This window comes from Ostrinia furnacalis, unplaced genomic scaffold (genome assembly GCF_004193835.3).
Source record: "Ostrinia furnacalis isolate ACB-3 unplaced genomic scaffold, ASM419383v2 OfSCF7532, whole genome shotgun sequence".
Classification (NCBI taxonomy): Eukaryota; Metazoa; Arthropoda; class Insecta; order Lepidoptera; family Crambidae; genus Ostrinia; species Ostrinia furnacalis.
This window is the reverse complement of record NW_021137771.1, coordinates 1,088,285-1,110,095: the sequence shown is the minus strand read 5'-3', so window position 1 is coordinate 1,110,095 and position 21,811 is coordinate 1,088,285.

Below are 21,811 nucleotides of genomic sequence, written 5' to 3'. Positions count from 1 at the left end.
TTTCAAAATACGTAAGTACTTGAAACGGTAACACTGTATACATTCATACACTCATGTACACTGTTTGTAGGTATTAGGCGAGGATAAACATCCTCTGACGTAGTAAAAAAGTTCTCAACTATTGCGCTACATTGTCATCAATCTAGAAATAACAATCGAAAACACAAACGCCCTCGTCAAATAAACTTAAGACGACTCTAGTAAATCATCTAAGAGAGGATAATAATTTAAGAAACCGTATTATTGTCATGCGGATCAATTAAAATGACGAGACGAGTCGTTCAGACGTCTAATTGAGCGATACATTAGTCGTTAATTCCTCCGTCTTAATCATGATGGCTGCATAACGCATATCTTTACGTCCACTATAGAGCGAGCTGCATCATAACCGCGAACGGTACTGCTCATTTGTTTTCATTACAGCCGATTTCAGTCATATTAATTACATGTTACATTCTTGCATTCATCGCCCACACTAAATATAGACGGTACAGTACACCGCAGATGTAACTCCTTGTTTTCTCCTTGTACGCGTCTGCATAAAGATTAATCCCATCAAAAACAATACTTGTCAAAAAAACCAAGTCTCGCAACTCAGTTGTTCTACGGTAAAAAGTTGTGAGATCCATGTAATACCAAGTCCAGGCCAGGAAATCTTTAACGTTTTACATAAATTATTGACTTGGCCATCGCACTAAATAATTTAATTTACACGTGTTTTTAAATGCGATGGCCAAGTCAATATATTTATGTAAAACGTTAAAGATTTCCTGGCCTGGACTTGGTATTACATGGATCTCACAACTTTTTACCGTAGAACAACTGAGTTGCGAGACTTGGTTTTTTTGACAAGTATTGTTTTTGATGGGATCTCATTTCTTTTTGTATTTTGTAGACAGCAGTTATGTATCTAGAAAATTGGACCGAAATTGAAAAATTTTACTCGACTTGGCGGTTGCACTAACGTGCCCCCAAATATTTTAGTTTTTCCTTGATTCATACACCAAACACTACTTATATTCCAAATTTGAAGCTTCTAGGTCTGCTAGAAGTGCCTTAGAATTTTGATGATCGGTGAGTCAGTCAGTGAGTCAGTGAGTGACAAAATTAAGTAACTTTGACCCGTTATAATTCTTAAACTACTGGTTCAAATTGAATGAAATTTTAAATATACCGTGTCTTTACAATGCCTGCATAGCTAATGAAAATTTAGCCTTCTAGTTTTATCCACAACGAAGTTACAGGCGGTCGAAAATGGCCTGAATTGCTTCGAGAAAAGGATGGTACGGCCGTGCTCGACTTGGTGGGGACACTGCCGTGCCCCCAGATAAAACTAGTTATGGTTACGTTCGTTGTGGATGTTGTCGTCTGTACGAGAAACAAGATGCTCGCCTCAATAAAACGATTGTTTGTACGACAACTGGACATTTGAATAGGTTGTGGAGTAGTCATGCCATGTATGTAACGAAAAGCCTTGCAACGCATATAGACTATCCAGGTTTATTTTTAACTGCATTTTTCTCTGAAGTCGCCACGGTCTTAGTCACAATCCGGCCCTTGCAGGTTTTTATTTGTGCTCATTATTCTTAGACTTTTTTAGCTTTCAAATAAATCCGTATTATCCTTAATGGTCTGTGCAAAATCCTAGCTATTTCTTCCCACATTTATGCTTAGTACGGTGCACCAGGTAGACGGACTATAAAATCGCTTGTATTAGAACTTGGCCTATAAACTGTTATCTTTATTCGCTGTTTCCTTGTAAACAAGCAGCCAGAGGTATAATAAATAATAATGTAATCTCACTAAATACGGCCGGAAAAGGCGTACGGTATTTTATGCGATGAGCCCAGAACAACGAGAATGCGGATTCGATGCTATCTGAAGGTCTATTAGCAATATATTTGTCTGGGTTGTAGCACCAGATGTAGGCAAGTGTGTAAGCTAATCCTTAGTATACTCAGTTTGATGTCTAGTGGTCTTTCAACTGTTAGGAGTCAAATAGGAAGCGCTTAAGGTTTCAAATTACCTAAATACCTTACAATATTTTGACGGGAGGTTTCTAGGTGCAGGCGGCGCAGGGCCGGTCTTTGTGGAAATCCTTGGGGGAGGCCTTGGTCCAGTCGTGGACGTCATTCGGCTGGAACGAACGAACGATTTTGACCAACTGGGACATTCTGCTACGAGTATTAGCAATTTTGCGAGGTTGCTTCTTGTTGCTACCTTCCTAATATTTATTGAATGATCAAACGAACTTACCAAGTGAAGTTCGATCTAAATTATCCTGTTTTCGCCGAAGAGATTTAAGTTACCATGTAGTACCCCTGTACGACAAGCCAATCCGCACACAATATTCAGCGCAGTAGTAGTAAAAAACAAAAGAGCGGGCAACCCCACCCCTACCACGCTGTGGGCTCGGTGTCCGAGCGGTCTCATTATATTTAGAGAAGAGATGACATTGACGTTTACCTCCAGGGAAGAAGATATAGAAATCTTCGGGTTGGGAGGGACCTTAAATCTCTTCGGCGAAAACAGGATAATTTAGATCGAACTTCACTTGGTAAGTTCGTTTGATCATTCAATGGCTACTGGGTAACATCTCGCATTACCTCGGAGCAAAAGAATGGCTACTGGGTAACATCTCGCATTACCTCGGAGCAAAAAAATGGCTACTGGTTAACATCGCGCGTTAACTTGGAGCTAAAAATGGGTCAAAGTTACGCGTCGTGTCACAACGCTTATAATAAAAATGTACGAGCACTTGCACAAAATAGTTGTTACAACCAACCTTGTGTTGGGTCTAATTCTCGTCACTACACTGCACAACTTAAAATAATTACGTTTTTTGTCGGTAAAAACGTCCTGGTGACGTCACTTAAGCATTTTTCTTATACTGCGTGCGGTCGTTGCGCGTGCGCACAAAGGAATGAGACCGCTCGGACACCGAGCCCACAGCGTGGTAGGGGTGGGGTTGCCCGCTCTTTTGTTTTTTACTACTACTGCGCTGAATATTGTGTGCGGATTGGCTTGTCGTACAGGGGTACTACATGGTAAAATAAATCTCGGAGGCGAAAGCAGGATAATTTATTTAACTTTTACATTTTATTTAGGGGCTCATCATTGTTAATAAGATAGAGGAATAAGTGCGAGTACGTGTAGAATTTGCACAATATAGACTCTACTAACTATAATGTACCTATATTTTTATCAATATTGAAAATAAAAGCTCAACGAAAGTGTTTGTGTGTGAGAGTGAATGCAGTTATGCATTTCTAATCGATTCTACTCTGTACATGTATTTAAATCTGTAATAGTACGGTGAAATATGAGCTCCTTGCACTATAATTTGTGTAAATTAATTTCGATACTGAATATTCACAACACGCAGAGCCTTGTTGCTCAGACTTCCTAGTTTCTTGATGAATAGAACATTATACTAACATTATTCATAGTAAAAGCAAAAGTTATTTATATTTTTCTTCTTATACATATAATACATCTTATAACAGACGTGACTCATGCCTATGTTAATAAATTGCCTTTATTTTATAAAAAAAATACTCTCATACAGAATTGGAACCATTCCCCGAGAATTTTAACTTAAACGATCAATTTGCGAGTATCGATTACACTCGTTTTAAACAATATTTTATAACCGTTTTGGTTTGCGTGTGCTATTTTTAGTCGATAATTTTCTCACACCTTCTGTCAACTGGTTCGCGGGCTATTTAAAAATTGCCCTATATTTATGTTCAGGTCCATTGATTAATGTCTGCGTTGTATCTTCGGTGAGGGTATGACTTGGGAATTTAAAGACAGGTTTGTCAAGTATAATTTGTGTCTTAAGATGCGTGCATATCTTGTACCTACGTATTGAAATCTATTCTCTGCTATAGTTACTATCGAATCTATATACTATCTGCTAACATTTTCTTTTTTGCTCGTGGTAAAATTGACAAAATTAATTCAAATTGCGCTTCGATCTATAGCTATAGCAGCCTTTAGGGAGTTCGCCTTCGAACATAAGCCTCCTCTTCAAATCTGCGCATACTTACTTCGCAATAAAATGCCGAATTTTGGGTTCTCTCTGATCTTCTGTGCCCTGAAATGTTGAGACCATTTAAGAAATAGAGCATGAAATGCGCAAAAGCGTTTTAAGACGAGTCATAGAGAAGGCTGAGTATTTTCTAACTTAAGTGAATAATTTGGTACCACTGGCTAGCGACCATAAATGATGTGCAATCGACTTAAGAATACTTTTGTGGCTAAAAGATAATAAACAGTTCATGTTAAACAGACACCTTTACTCCTATTTTATGTCGTTTATCCCAATTAAGCTCAACTCAACTTAACTTGAAGTTTAAATTCTGTGCCTATAATTTTTCTGTGGTTAAATCCTACGGGCAAAAACTGACGGCTTGCGAACTGCCAATCCATTTGCTATTTTATTACAAAATGACTTATAATCACCGGAGATCATTGAATTATATTGCTCTACCGTTTAACGAAATAATAATTTCATGTGACTTTATGGTCATGTTTAATTGCAGTGATTATGTCACGGTAGGGCGTAGTTTTATTAATGAAAGCTAAGTAAATTATACACATTGCACATCTTAGAAAAGCGAGTAGGTATATAATTTATATTATTTTAGTACTCCTCGAATATTAATTAATCTCTATGACCCGTATTATAAATGATAGGTACTTAATGATGAGTTTAGTTAAGAAAAAGATTAAGCCCTTGTGCAAGTAAGTCTGACTGCTTTTTTCATTTTCTTACGTAAAATAAATAATATGATCTGAATAAAATATTCAATTGACTTTTGTGGAAGTTTTTCTTTTCTTACGTAAAATAAATAAATAGGATCTGAATCGAATATTCAATTGACTATTGTGTGGGAACAAATTTTCTTTATGAAATTATTTATATGCAATACTAATGCAAGTGTAACGAACTTAACAGCCAAAGATCAAACGGCGCGGCAGAGTCGCCACTTTAATAGTTTAATGCCTATTACATTGATTAGACACTTCCATATACCTAAGAGCGTTCAATGGAGTCATTATGTGGCCAATTAAGTGAATCGCGGACGTTAGCAGACAGCTGCGCCGGCGCACACCTTTCGCATTTGTTGTAATTGGTGCACTTTGTGCAGGTAATTGTCTTTGCTTTGTAATTAAGCGTGCAGTTCGTTGACGTTGAAGGGCTAGCTTGAACGTAGAAGCTTTTTTTTCTTGACTCATTAATTTATCTGCAAGACCCATCTAACTTTTATTCCGTAATAAATTATAAGAAATAAAGTTTTAGCTTTAGGTTACGTTTAAAACTGAGATTCATATGCGACATTTTACTAAATAATAAAATGCACTACATACCTTCATAAGTACAGTAAAGTTTGACGTAATACAGCCGAAAAGTCCATTTGTTAGTCCTCAGATCATGTACCTACTGTCTAAACACTTGTCCTTATATTACCGTTGCATTAAATGCATCCCATTGTCACATCAACAACCTTCCCAGAAACTACAATTATTTTTATACTTTGCGTAAGTTGTTCGTATCACTTTTTTCCGATCTCAGCTCCTTTACATTCGCTCAAGAGCATATCATTGTTTTAAACGTTCGCATACCAATTTGTAATAAAAATAAAACTGTGTACATTCACATTGACTGCTTTACATAGGCCTGCAGCTACGGGGTACATGAAAGACACGCGCCTGTCAGATTGACAGGTGGTACAGTAAAGTAGATAAACAGTTTTTACCTATTCCAGAGTCTGGCCAAAGAATAACGTACCTACTTGATCTTTGTATAGTGTTTATTAGGGATGTTATGGTTATGTAGTTTCGGTTATGGATACGGACGGTTACGGGTAAAGGAATAATATTATACCGGTTTCGGTTAGGGATATTTTACTTTTTATCAGATGAATTGTACTTGCACATGTGAGTTACTTAAAAAAATATGAACCCAAGATCTTTCTTATTGAACTTAGAATTATTTAACATCTCCTGAAAAATACTTAGTTAAAGCTACAAAGATAGAATTAACAAATTATTTACTTGCCCTGTATTCATCAAAACTATAAGTCGTATAAAACGCTATTCAGTCTCATTTCATTAATCAACATTGTTTTGTCTAAAAGTTACGATTATTAGCTAAACGTTCTTGTTATTATTTCCATCAATGAGGACACTGCTGAACACCACACCACCAAGGACTATTTCCCAAAAGCCATTGATGTTCGGCAGCACACCAACCTAATCAATAATATTTGACAACAAAACTGTATGTCATCATCATCATCATCATCTCAGCCATAGGACGTCCACTGCTGGTCATAGGCCTCCCCCAATGCTTTCCATGTTTCCCGGTTGGTAGCGGCCTGCGTCCAGCGCTTTCCTGCTACCATTATGAAACTGTATGTAGGTACTTTATACAGTGTGAGTCACGTTAAAGTGTACATATGAAAATTAATGAAACTAGACCTATTTTTATCGACAAAAAAGAGGTCAAAAAATTTTTGAGATTTTTTTAAAAAAATTTATAGAATTTTTTTTCTTTCAAATACTTATTGTAAAGAAAACGTAATAACTTTTAAACTAAGCGGTATATCCTGATAAAATAAAAACAGTAATAATGCTAAATAACAGGCAATACTAAAAAAAATACATAAAATACACAAAAAAGGCCAACAAATAATAAAAAATGATAATTTTCGAAAAAAATCTGCTATAAAATTCGTGTTTTTTTGGTTATTTGATAAATTTATCCAAAAAATGCCCCTATAACTGGTAGTTTTTATTACTTTGTATTATTCTCTATCGTATTACCTTCGTAAAACCAAAAATCGCATGTCTCTATCCCTATCACAACGTTTGCAATGATCGTTTGAACTAAGCCTCTCCGGGCGCGCCATTCAACGCTTCGTTAACAACAAAACTGAAAATGGCTCTAGATTTGTAATTTTGATAAAGACAAGTCATATTTCAAATAAAAACAAAAGATTTCGAAGTAAAATAAGCATTTTAGTTAAAATTAAAATTGTCTCTACCTGTAGCGGAGAATAATGTTGTGGCAGGCCTTTGTTCAAACGATCATTGCAAACGTTGTGATAGGGTTAAAGAAATGCGCTTTTTGGTTTTACGAAGGTAATACGATAGAGAATAATACAAAGTAATAAAAACCACCAGTTATAGGGGCATTTTTTGGAGAAATTTATCAAATAACCAAAAAAACACGAATTTTTAAGCAGATTTTTACAAAAAGTATAATTTTTTATTATTTGCTGGCCTTTTTTGTGTATTTTATGTATTTTTATAGTATCGCCTGTTATTTAGCATTATTATTGTTTTTATTTTATATACCGCTATATATGGATATACCGCTTAGTTAAAAAGTTATTACGTTTTCTTTACAATAAGTAATTGGAAGAAAAAAAATTCTATAAAAAATTAAAAAAAAATCTCAAAAATTTTTTGACTTCTTTTTTGTCGATAAAAACAGGTCTAGTTTTATCTATTTTCATATGTACACTTTAACGTGACTCACACTGTATTCCCTTAAGCCTCTTACGCAGCTGACTGTACGAACGATGGGTGATCGATAAGTTTGCGAAATAACAAGCTCCTATAAATATTTAAAACGTAAACTTGTAACGCTGCTTGTAATATGCGATCGCGATGTACTTTTATGTACCTACGCTGACACATTGACGCAGTACAAGAGTTTCAGTCAATCATTCCAACTGTCGAACCAATATTTGGGATTAAGATAAATGCGTGTTGTAACTTGCAATGCTGTGCATGACGTTATTTGCAAGTGAAAATATAAATTATGAATCTGACCCCGAGTAGAGACGCATATATTCATCGATTCAACTTTTTTAAGATAATAAATCTGTAAAAACTATGAATAATGTAATAATTATAATTATTTTAAAATTTTACGAGTAGGTAGGTATAGATAGAGTTCTATACAGATGTATTTTATGCCTAAAAGGCTCTCTAACGAACCGATGTTTTGACGTAACTTCAATTAATTAGTCTTAAATCTTTCCCAGCCTTCCCCAAACTTAGCGAAGCTTGCTATAGCGATAGTATGACAACTTTACTAGGATAATCTTGCGTCATTGAAGGATTTTCCCTAAAAAATATATTTATTCTCCTCAGTCCTATCACTTTTCAGAGCAACGTTCACGTTTCACGCACATTCCAGTCCGATTTACGCACTTCGTGTTTATATTTTTGCATTTCGCGCGATTAATATTACAAACGTGATGTCCCCTCTATCGTCGGGCGGCATTAATTCACAATTTACTGCCTCGAGACGCTGACTAATTTCACCAAGGCCAGCGATCCATTATTATTTATTACCTTATAAATGATACTACAACACACCACGAAATAAACTCTATCACCGCACACTAAAGCCCACTTTCGCTTTCCACGAAAGAATTAAGATCTTTAGGCCCTTTGCAACTAGTGACTCACAAAAGTGAACTTGGCCATAAATAGATCTCGTATAGTTCTTTTTAACGCGAACGTAGGGCCGTTATTTATTTTATTAATACTGTAATGCGAAGCTTAATTTGGTTGCGAAAACAAACAAAATGTATTGTGTGTTACTTTTAAAGATACAAATCTTTTTTGAGCACAAATAGACTACGACACTTTTTACTGGGCAAACTTCTTCGTGGTCAAATTAAGTTAAAGTTAAACTCTTCCGAAGACTCGGGTTTGTTAGGGATTGCAAGCTTCAATTAACTTGTTTGTCAGTTAAAAATGCAAGGATGCAGTCTACGGCATCGCATGTATTTAGGGGAGACCGAGGTGGTGTGTTGAAACTCTCCTCGATTTGTGACGTTGTCCATTTAGACAGAGTTGGTGAGTTAGAGTAATAGAGGAGAGTTTTGACATTGTCGATTTTTTGGAACTTCTCAGCTACTAGCGAGCTCGTAACAGTGCGCGTTTTTTAGTTCGATAATGTCACAACTCTGCTCTATAAAACTCACCTCGGTTTCCCCGATTACCACCTAACTAAGACGCCAGAGGCTGGGTTGCACCATCTTACTTTAACTTTAACAAACGTCAAAAATCTGTCAAACTCCATGTATGTATTTTTTGTAAAAAAACACCGGTTATCATCAAAGTTACGGTCAAAATTAGGTGGTGCAACTCTGTCAGAATATGTATTTATCTTGATATACCGTCCTCCGTACGTGGATAATTTCTTTCATACCATAGGGCACTTTCAGTTACCGCCCGGAAAGTGTGTGTATGTATAGCAGCCCTATGTTTGTTTTGTGGAACCCATTGCGTAGTTTCGTAACTTAATTAATCTATTCATGTTCTGGGCCTTGTCTATCTTCGGGCCGTTTGTTTGTGAGATCCAGTGTTGTTTTATATCGATTGTCGATGGGAAATAAGGCTAAGATTTGCCTTTGTTTGGAATTTGCATCAAAAATAGCTGTTGTACTGTATCATTGTTAGCAGGGTAGTCATAATAAACCAATATTGGTTTTCCTTATTTCAATTTCGTTAAATTGACCAACCATGAACTCACAGATACTGTAAAACTGCGCCTACGTCATTCATTAGTCAGTTATTGTAGTGAATACAATTAAACGCAATTAATGAGTGGATAATGACACAACTATTTACTTTTATTTAAGTACCTTTTGTCTATATAAATTATAGCCCCAGTAGTTGCCATTTTTCCATTAAAATTAATTTAGCTGTTCATAAAAGTTGTTATCTACAAAATTCACCCACAGCTCTATCAAATGCCACATCCTTATGTATTCGCGCCAGAATAGATTTACTGGATCGATCTTCCTCGATTTACGTACAACTTGAAATGCGTATCGTATTACCTATGTGTAACTGTAAAAATCCACCGGCTACTTCATCAAGGCCGTTCATCTGGATGCACCGTCGAATTCGCGTGGATTAAAGCCTACGCTGGATTCGAGGGTAATGAAGAGGCAGACTCGGCGGCAAAAGCTGCTTCCACCATGCATAAAGTGCCCGACTTTATAGAAGCACCTATTAGTATAGTCAAATTTAAAAACAAACAAAAAGGAAACGACTCGGCCGAAAATCTTTATATGGACCCCAACACCTGTGTCCATACACGATCCCTTCTGCCTACATATAACAGTTTGCAGGAGTTCACTAAGACCGTTCGGCCAAATTTTGCTATGACCCAAGTGTTAACCAATCACGGTTATCACAAATCATATTTGCACCGCTTTCACATCGTCGCCGATGAGAATTGTCCCTGCGACGACCAAACCTCTCAAACGTGGAAGCACCTATTAACACAATGTCCCCGATTTGTAATACAACGACAAAATCACGAAATTACTTCCTCCATGCTCAATGTCGAACCATACAATCTTACAGATTTAATTAAAAAAGAAGAGACCATCAAAAGCTTTCAAAAATTCATCACCTATATTGTAAATCACGTAAAAGAATTCAACAAATAGAAATGTAATCCAACTTATATCCAAAAATAGCACACCGTCTTGCAACTGGAGTAATCCAATAGCACCCTTTGCAAGGCATAACAAATGATCATTTATAAAAAAAAAAAAAAAAAAATATTACCTATGTATTAGGGTGGTCCTTATTCCTACGAAAAAAAAATTTTTTCTTATATTTTGCGGGGCACCACGTAATTTGAATATATACCATATGAAAGTCTTTCATTATTTTTTTTTTAATTTTTAAAAGACATTTAGGGGTCGCTACCAAGGTTTGAATTTTAAGTAAAAACACAAAATCTGTATTTGTAAGATTCACTTATTTTTAGTCAAAGCCAAATAAAAATATTACAAAATTATTGTTGTTGCTATGAACTAAGATATTATGTACAATGTACATATTTGAATCAATTATTTTTCAGATATAAGAATTGACTTGTTAGTATCTCGACGCGTCGGTACCATGGTCGGTACAGAAGAGGGGTTAAGGGGAGAAGGGGACAAGAAGCGATTGTCTATTCTATCTATGCGATGTTCATTTGCACGTAAAATGTGATATAAACACTTAAATAAAACATTTATGAAACCATGATTTAAGATCTTCAAAGCTTTTTGTAAATATTTTGACAGCTGGTAGCGACCTCTAAATCTTAACAAAAAAAAACAAAAAAGCTAATTTCATATTTAGAGGTATATAATCGAATGAGAAAGTGCCCCGGGGATAATTCAAAAATCGAAAAATAAGGACCACCCTACTATGTATAGCAAGTAAATAAGTAGCTATTTACTATTAATACAGAAAGAAATTGCAACAAGAAAGAACAATTAATTGTGTTTTCTATAATTAATGCAAGTTATTATCCGTCAATTGTTTTATAGATATTGTAATTAAGTTGTCGCTTCAACCATGCCAATACAGCCAATTAACGACAGCTGATGTTTCGCATACTGGAATTCTAAAACAAATGTGGTTTTAGGTTCGAATACCGTGGGGGACAAATATTAGTGTGATAAGTACAAATCTATATAAATAAAAATGAATTGCTGTTCGTTAGTCTGATTAACATTTGAGAACGGCTGGGCCGATTGAGCTGATTTTGCTTTTAAAATGTTTATCGTAGTCCAGGGTAGGTCTAAACGGTGAGCAAATAAGGAAAAATTGGGATGGCTTATTTATTGCCTTTAAGGCGGAACAGAGTTCGCCGGGTCAGCTAGTAGGTAATAAATTTATAGTTTAAAAAATTCAGAGAATACGTTTTTGGTATTTTATTATTTATTCATAATTACGATGCGTTATCTTTTTCTAGATAAATTTCCTTATTTAGTGGCTAAGTGTTTGATGAGATAATTAGATAGATAGATAGATATTAATTTGTCTCAAAACAGGTTAAATTTACAATAGATCACATAAAGACATTTAATGTTCCTTTCATTTAGTAAAACATCAGCTGATTTCGTCACCAATCGCCACAGACTTTACACACAAGCACAGAATAATCAACGCCTACAAGTTTTACTTTTAAATTTTTGAACAAAGCAAAGGCGCCATTTGGCTGCCAGTGCCAGCAAGTGCCATGATTTACTTTCAAGCACAGATAAAAAACTGTTAAAAGTATTTTTTTTATTTTTGGACAAAACAAAGGCGTTGAATATTCTTTACAGCCAGCTTGTTAAATCAAAAGTGCCATGATTGCTCTTGGCAATTATTTTCGCCGGAGCCATTACACTGAAGGGCGCCATTATCAGCTTTGTTGGCACAAGGGCTAGAGCATTGCAACTACACTGCAAATAAGGGGTGGCGAACATTGTTTTGTGTAACTATGACCACAAGCGTATTTTTTATTAAGTAACGGACTATTTTGCAATCACGATGTATATATAGGGTAGGAATCGGAGACTTATTACTTACAAAATTATAAAATAAATACAAAATAAAAATTGAGTTTAGGCAGTGTTTACACTAGACTTCGTCAGCTGACTTTTCTTACTAATATTATAAATGCGAAAGTTTGGATGTTTGGATGTCTGGATGTTTGTTACTCTTTCACGCAAAAACTACTGAACGGATTTTGTTGCAACTTTACAGTATTATTGTTTGTAACCCAGATTAACATACAGGCTATAATTTAAGCCGGTCTGGGACACTAAATATCACGCGGGTGAAGCCGCGGGCAAAAGCTAGTTTTAAATAATTTCATTTGTCCGTCAGAAAACAGCTCAGGTGCTCTTCAAACTAATACCCTAACGTGAAGTGTTGGTACATCTTGTTAATTAAAATCTATCAAAAAATTCTTCTCTCTTCTCTTCAAATCTTTTAGTTTTGCGGATGATATTGGTGCATTGTTGCCATTTAATGACCCGTATGCTCGTGCTTAAAAAATCATTCTTATTAATATTACGAAGGGTATATCACCCCTGCCCAGGGCTGGGACACATGGGTCATAAAGGCTCAAGGGCTGAATACTTGGCAACACTCCCGCTGAGAGCAAAAGGTCTGATCAAATGCATTGTGCGAGTACTTCATTGAGGGTCTTTCTCATGCGTGATTGTGTCATTACTTTTATCCGACTGCGCCAGAAGGGGTTATGTTTTTGAAATCAAATTTTTATTTCGAAGACTGTTGCCAAACATTTGGACATGTAACCTAACTTTCATACTAAGTAGTTTAAACACTTCCTATTGATATTGTAGTTTCTGAAAACGTATTTTCCTCGAATTGATATTGTAGTTTCCGAAAACGTAGTTTTCCTCGTGGTTTTCTTTTTATGTGAAAATAATATGATGGAAAAATATAGTCAAAGCTTTGTTGATTCAAACCACTCAAACACAAACGTTTCTCCATTACTCAACACTAGATATTCCTTCGACGTGATAATCATGAAGATTAATGATGCTGGTAATCTTTACTTAACCGCTGTTTACGGCTAATGTGACTCATTCATTTATGGTAATGATCCGCAACTGGTATTCCTTGGCTCATCGTAACTCTTATATCGGCTTAGCGACTTTTATGCGAACGTATTATCACCAACAACCAATAAATACGTTCATTAAAACACACTTTCGTTAACGCCCGTATTCCCAACGATGCTTACTTAAGTGAAGCAGCAAATCCAACGCACAGCGTTGAATAGAGCTCTGTGATTGGTTCCTATGTCACCCTGTGCGTCCACGCGCACTGTGAGACCTCATAGTAATGTTTGTGCATACGAGCGTAAGACCCACTACTATGTGATTGGTATAAAGAACCAGTCATGCATCAGTCGTTTCAAAAGTTAATGTTAAGAACTAATTTTGTTTATTTTTGACAGTTGCTCTCGCGCATACAGATAGCGATTTGCGATACAAGTAGGTATTTCATAATACCGGGCACCGAGAACATTAACATTCGCCTCGCTAGGCTCCCAACTGCGATTCCTTTGCCCATATTTTTGCTTTTTTTCTTCACCTGCTGTGCACCAGACATGAGTAACGAGCGCGATTTAGTCCCATTTATTGCTTTAATTTAAAGCCGCCCTGGAACGAAGGGTGAAGTTACTTTCAAGTATTCGAAACGCGGCAAAAATAGAGAAATGTTGGCACTGACATTGCTAAGAAATGAGCTGAGTGAAGTGGCGGTGAGTTAGTGACCTTTGGCAAAGAGCAAACTGAAGGTACGAGTAGTTTATCTGGATGTATGTACGTAAATATACGAGTAAAACTAACTAACTAAGGTTAATCAATATTTTCTCTTTTTACTCGACTGCGCCAGAAGGAGGGTTATGTTTTTATCAATAGGACACAGAAGGCTATATTTAGGCTGCTGGTGCTGATAATAAAGACTTGTCTTTTAGAGACGTCGGTACGGACGAGGTAGGTTCAAATTGGCAAATTTTGGCAACCCAAAACAAAAATTTACCTTTACCGACTTATTAATTTAAAACTTTTACAAGCCTTATACAGTATTATTACAAATTGCGACCAATATCACTTTGTAAAGCACTTAGTATTCAGTAATATAGGTGAACCTCTTACAGCCTTCCGGTCGCTTCTGCGAGCCCATTACGTACGACAGCACATCAAGCTTAACACTGGTGTCATACGTAGTTCTAATAAGAGTTCTTTTGCAATAACAATGTAAAGTCTGATGGGCTCTATACGGGCTAACGGTTCGGACACCTCGGAGATATTAACTAATTATCACTTTTGGAACACGCACTTAAGGCTGTGTGCACATGATACGTATTTTGGGACCAACTTGTATTTACGTGCTTATTTTAAAATGAGCTAAATTATACGAGTGGGAGAAGGATGAAGTTGCGTGTGTCTTTTCTGCTAGAAACTTCGCAGTCTTTTCTCGTGGTAGAGCAAGTGAATAGCTATATCAATAAAATATTTGCCACAGTGTGTCAGTGTACCTGAAAACACTAACGACTGTATTCACTAACAATACTTGCTTAAGTGAAGAAGCAAATCGAACGCACAGCGTTGAATAGAGCTCTGTGATTGGTTCGTGTGTCCACGCGAACTGAGTGATTTCATGTGTTTGTGAATACGGGTGTAAAAACATTATTTCCTGTCATCCTTTAGCAGCGCGATAGCTAATTGTTGGTTTGATCTACGAGAAAAATTAAATTTAGCAGAACACAGTTTAACTTTTTCGTTTGAACGCGGCCTAATTTTGATGGTAAACGCTACCAGTTTTGATATCAGATCAGTTGATGTGTTTATTAATATTATAACGTTATAATAATTTACTGTTAACGTTTTCATAACTGAGAAGAGGTCGTAAATCGGTGAAATATTTTTATTAGTTGTGAAATAAATGCATTTCTTTGTAGTTTTGTTTTATGTTTATACCTATGAATGAGTCTTAGATTAATTATTTTTTTTATTTCATCAATTAATACTATCACGAACAACAACAACAATATTGTATTTATTTATTGATACTAAAATATTAGTTGAGGTCGATATTCCTTAAGCTCTTAGACTACAGACTTTTAGTTGGTCAATAGTCGAACAAAAAGGTGTAATTTGGTCTGCAAAGATCTGGTTTGTAAAGAATCTCCTTTACTATGTAACATTATTTATTTATTATGTAAGTACTAGCGGCCGCCCGCGATTTCGTACGCGTGGCTCCCATTTTATCCCCTTAGGGATAGAGTTTCGTAAAATTTGTTCTTAGTGAGCACCTACGTTTTAAAACAGTGGTTCTTAACCGGTGGTCCCTGGAGACATTCTAAGTGGTCCACGTAGTGTATTTGCACACCTTGGTTAAAACCACTTTACAGATTTTTGCAGTCAAACTGATTTTGGCCGATTATGAGGTGGTCCCTGACAAGACAGAAATTTGGTAAAATGGTCCCTCATGACTTAAAGGTTAAGAACCACTGTTCTAAAAGGAACCCCCATGCAAAATTTGAGACTCTAGCACTTGTAGTTTCTGAGATTTCGTGATGAGTGAGTCAGTGACCTTTCGCTTTTATAGATATAGATCTATTAAAGAGGAATTAATCATCTTATTCACAGGCCAGTGATCGACTAATACCATTATTTTATTCATGACTGAACAGCGTTTAGGCGAAGTTTGTTAGACAACTTAATTTATTCAGGTCCCAACAGTCCCGAAACTTAGCTCTTGCCAATGACGTCAAACGGGTAATCGTATTCAGTCGGATTAAAATTTTACCAGGCTTTGGTTGATTAAACACCATATGAATTTGAATTTTAGGCAGTTGAGATACAGTCGAAAATCGATGTTATGAATATTCTTCCCTGAGTCCGGTCAACCTCCGTAAAATCTGTAATCCGACTAAATTGCGTTCGTCGTTTAAATCTAATTAACCCAAGGTATACAAATATGTATTTTTATAATATTCAAACAGGCAAAATTGATCTCTTTTTGCGATATATCATTGAAAGTCAAGATTACATTATTTATTAGATAGCATGAACTCGATTGTAAGTAACACGTCTAGGTTAGATATGACATGTCCCAAATTGTTTTTTGGACGATAAGAATTTTATTGTTTGTGTCACAGTTCCATATTGATCGTGACAAGTCTGAACCAATATTGATAGTGAAGAATGTGTGATGTTTGTCGATAAACACTCGTATGATGGAATGAAAGTGTATCTAGATCAACTGCTTTTTCAGTCGTACACTATAATCCGGGCCTTTTCAAGGCGAGAGTGAATAAGCACTTACAGGGCAGATATGAATCATCCTAGAGTCCAGACAGTAACTTACTTAACATCAGTGTGCTTACCATGAGTTTACGTTACGTGTGCTCGCTAGCGACTGCGTAAAACAATGACATTAATTGTATGACATATTGTGCAGCGCCCCTAGCGGCTACTTTCAAGAAACAAAATCTCCATAGAGATTTTTGACGTTTTCGCTAGCGAGCACACTTATCGTAAACTCATGGTAGGTACACAGATGTGATTGCGGTCAATCAACTGCATTTTTCTGCATAAAAAAAATCTTCATCTAAAAAAAGATTTTTATACGCTGCTCAATCATCTGAAAGAAGCACTTCTCATTATATCATGAATAGTTTTCCGCCCACGTTTCATTCATGAAAATGAAAAATGCATTTTCACAATTCAGCCAACCCCGACCTGCCTCAAGTTCGTTCACCCCGGGCCGTTCCCGCTTGACAATCTCTCAGTCGGTCCCCGAGCACCCGATGCTAAGTCGGCTGCATTGAAGAGCCTGGAGATAAAGCGACAATGACACTCCAGCCGTCTACGGCACCCGCTGTTCCATTTTTGAAAATTATACGTGCATTTCTGCACTGCTGAGTTTCTGCCTTAATGAAGGGGAAGGGGATGTAATGTGGTGGTTTTTCTCGTTAATTAAATAGATCGTCCGTCCAGACTGAGAAAAAGTATGGTGTGGAAAATAACTTTTGAAAATTAATAGCGGTTAAATAATGCTTTATTTCTTTAACGAAGAATTTACTGTTTGTTTTTTAATTTGTCGTCTATGTCAGAACGGCAACACATCAAAGGAAATTAAGTAATTAGTCCAGTCATTAAAGCATTATAGATGGAAATCCGTGGAACACAATTTTTGACTTCGGGACTTTATTTAGACTAGTTAGGAGGTGAACATAGCAAAAGTCCCCGCCCTTAGCCCTTGAGCCGGCAGGGAGAGGGGGATTTAAAGGTACCACTTTTCGGTTTTTCGCTTAATCCTCGGAAACTATGCGTCCTAGTGACATGACTACTATGAACCAAAAAAAGCTTATTCAATTTGCTACAGGTGAGATAGTGAAGTTTTTCTATATCTTGTATAGTTTTCGCGGCGTCTGCTCTAGAAGGTCTGTAATATTGGAAATTTTATTTTTGTCTTACATGTTTCCATCAGGAGAAAATCGACTAAATCAACATTGAGCTAATATTCTAGACATGCGGGAGCATGTTAAGCCTAGTTCCAGGGAGGGGACTGCACCGTGCGTATATTTAGACGAACCAATTGGAGCCACTTTTGACTCCTCATCACTCAAAAAGTACTGTGCATTAACACTTCAAATTTGGCTTATGTGTTGAGACTAGCAAGATAAACCTCAGCTTCAAATTTCATAAATATACCTTAAACGGTTATTTAGGTATTGACGTCTAAAATCTACATGGCTGACCTATAAGACCAAATTCTAACCACTTCCAGATGACCTTGAAAGTTCAAATTTGGCATCCAGATAGGTAGTTGTGTAAATTCAAAGAAACAAATAAAAAACTAATAAATTTTAACATTTTACAGGTGATAGATAGATTTTAGTGTCCTAAATGTCGATTTTTGAACGTCAATACCTAAATAACCGTTTGAGGTATATTTATGAAATTTGAAGCTGATGTTTATCTTGCAAGTCTCAACACATGAGCCTAATTTGAAGTGTTAATGCACGGTGCTTTTTGAGTGATGAGGAGTCAAAAGTGGCTCCAATTGGTTCGTCTAAATATACGCACGGTGCAGTCCCCTCCCTGGAACTAGGCTTAACATGCTCCCGCATGTCTAGAATATTAGCTCAATGTTGATTTAGTCGATTTTCTCCTGATGGAAACATGTAAGACAAAAATAAAATTTCCAATATTACAGACCTTCTAGAGCAGACGCCGCGAAAACTATACAAGATATAGAAAAACTTCACTATCTCACCTGTAGCAAATTGAATAAGCTTTTTTTGGTTCATAGTAGTCATGTCACTAGGACGCATAGTTTCCGAGGATTAAGCGAAAAACCGAAAAGTGGTACCTTTAAACCCCCCTCTCCCCGCCGGCTCAAGGGCTAAGGGCGGGGACTTTTGCTATGTTCACCTCCTGACTAGTCTAAATAAAGTCCCGTGGTCAGAAATTGTGTTCCAGGGATTTCTCTCTACACCGTCGTTAAAGCATTCATTGACAGGACTAAATAACATCTTATGTGCTTGTGTTTGTAAATAAGTGCAAGAGTACTTTATCAACCGTATCGACTATTATTATGTGACTGTATATTATTTCGCTTAAATCGAAAAGGATACAATAATGTTTCATGTCCAAAAAGGAAAATTTACAAACTCAAATTAATTACATAGCAAAAGTCTTACAATACCTAGAATAAAGTAAACAAACGTGTGCATTCACCCCATACTCTTGACAATCTCGCCTCGCCCTCGAAGCCGACGTCGGCTGCATTCAAGTGTTTCTGGAGATAAAATGGGAGTACAAAGGCTCCGAGTACGCTCCAAGTGCGCTGGCGTACGCGGTTCTATTTTTGTAATTCCATCGCGTTTGGCGCTATTGACATTTCACGAGACGAAAGCAAACCTTGTTGCTATGGTATTCAAAACTGGAAAGCGAATTTAAAAATTGTGCTGGTGTTTTTTTTGTGTAGGAGTATTTGAAAGAGGTTTGAATTTTAGAGTGCTAATTTGAGTGGAAGGCATAAATTGCTCGTTAAAAATTCAGTAGCGATTACATTATTCTTTGTTTTTTGCAATACAACAGAATATCAGCTGGAAATCGATGAAATCCCTCTTATTCATTGCTAAATAAAAGAGACTTAGCACAGTGCAACTATTGATGTGTCGTCAAGAGACAATGCTTGAAAACCTTGCATAGAATATTAACATAACGATAACGCCTAAATTGTGTCGTATCTTTGCATCATCATCAACATTTCAGCCACAGGACGTCCACTGCTGAACATAGGCCTCCCCCAATGACTTCCACATCGCACGGTTGGTACCGGCCTGCATCCAGCGCCTTCCTGCTACCTTTGTCAGGTCGTCGGTCCACCTTGTGGGTGGACGTCCCACGCTGCGTTTTCCGGTACGCGGCCTCCATTCCAGAACCTTGCTGCCCCATCGGCATCTTTGCATATTTCTTTATTTTTCTTTTCTTGTCTTGTGTGATATACAATAAAGTCTATAACTATTTGATTCTATCTATAACTATCTAAACTTGACTAAAGTATGACAACGCAAATACCTACAACTAGCATTACAATCCGACCTTATGATTGAATACGACAAGTCCCTTGAAGTGGACCGTCGTGATCGTCGTACAAATGAGACAGTCATCGCAGAACTAAAGCTATGGTTCGCACACAAATCAATCGCTAAGGCCGCGCATAGTACTGGGATTATACTAACGGGCTTATAAATAATTATCGCAGATACATCATCACTTAGTTCTCATTATAAGGTTATACAGGGTTTACTAACTACAATGGCGGCTAAAATTCTGATGGCAGTATTTGGGACTGATAATAGCCTAACATGTACAAAATGTGTAATCGCATTTTTTCAAATGTTGCAGTTATTTATTTACCCCGAGACTCCTTCCATTTTTTCTTTACTTTTAAAACTGGATTTGGCCAAACATCTATCATTGTGTTGTCCAATAAACAGATAATATATTTGCGTAGTTTTCGTCAGCATTTCCCGCCACAATAATTCTACTAAAATTTTCCTTTTGTAAGGAAATTAGCGAGGAAATTTTGCCTCCGCCCTTGATCCTATTCAATGTAACTATTTCTGAATGTTTGTAATTCTTACTCCCTGTATATTACCGGTTGTGATAAATAAAACAAATGCAAAACGCAAGTGAGCACAAAACAGTAGTTGCAGACTTAGGCCTATTATTAAAGTAAGGTATCACACTGAATTATGTATAGAGCTTCCGTTCCATTTACACACATTCACCGGTAATGAATTCACCATACACTTCGAGATCAAACGATATGCGCACGCCCCGAGGTGCAAGACTAAAGCGGGTTTACCACCGCAAGCAGAGCGAGCCCATTAATGACTGCGTTTACCTCGCAATATAAAAATGCATACATCTGTTTCCACCATAAAGTTAATATTCCTTCGGAAGAGAGCAACCACGAGCTGTCAAAAGAAACCGATTTTGGATATCGTTTGTGTGTCTGTGTCAGGATTTTATCACTTTCATGTTTCTGAAGCCCAATTTCTCATAAACATCCACGATTTCACTTACGTAAAATCGAAATATATCTTGAGAGTTCACATTATCAGCGTGCCAATAAGTACCTCCGAACTGTCAAATAGTGATGGTCAACTCGAGTAAGTAACTCGAGTTAACTCGAGTTGGGCGTAACTCGAACCCACTCGAGTTGAATTCTCTCTGACTCGAGTTCGTATCGTAAACCGAATGGATCCGACATGGACCGAAGATTGCCGATCATTTGAGTGTTGAGACTATGTTCATTTGAAGTTAACTTTAAACTGCAGGTTATTGTTGTAGATTTTCGTGTTTTATGTTCTATTTTTGAAAAATGCCAAGTGATAATAAATATAAATATTTTTTTAAATTAAAATTCAAGACAAAAATCCATTTTTAAATTATTATATTTCAAACAATATTTTTTTCTTTCTTACTTTAGTTAATATGATTCTCCCAATACATTTTATAAATGATAAATGTTTTTAAATGTTAATACGAATCTGAGGGAATAAACTGGTAAAAATAAGTAAAAAACTGACTTGTCCATCCAGTTAACTCGAGTTCAACCCGAGTTACGTGGATTTTAACTCGGGCTAAATCGAGTTTTGTTTTTCCCGAGTTGGCCCATCACTACTGTCAAATACATAGTTGCAAAAAACGATTCTGTTCGGATGTGACGGCGACGGCATCGCGCATCTCTTTTTGTATCACACAGTGTTACTGCTAGTGCCATCTCGCTCGCTCAGTTATTTGTTGCCTCTATTCCGCTAGGTAGAGAGAAGAGAGAGAAGAGAGAGAGACTTCCGCAGAGTCGAAGGAAAATGTCAAACGGGGCAAAACGTATAAAAATGAGCTCGCTCATCAAATCTCGAACTTCTTTCTCG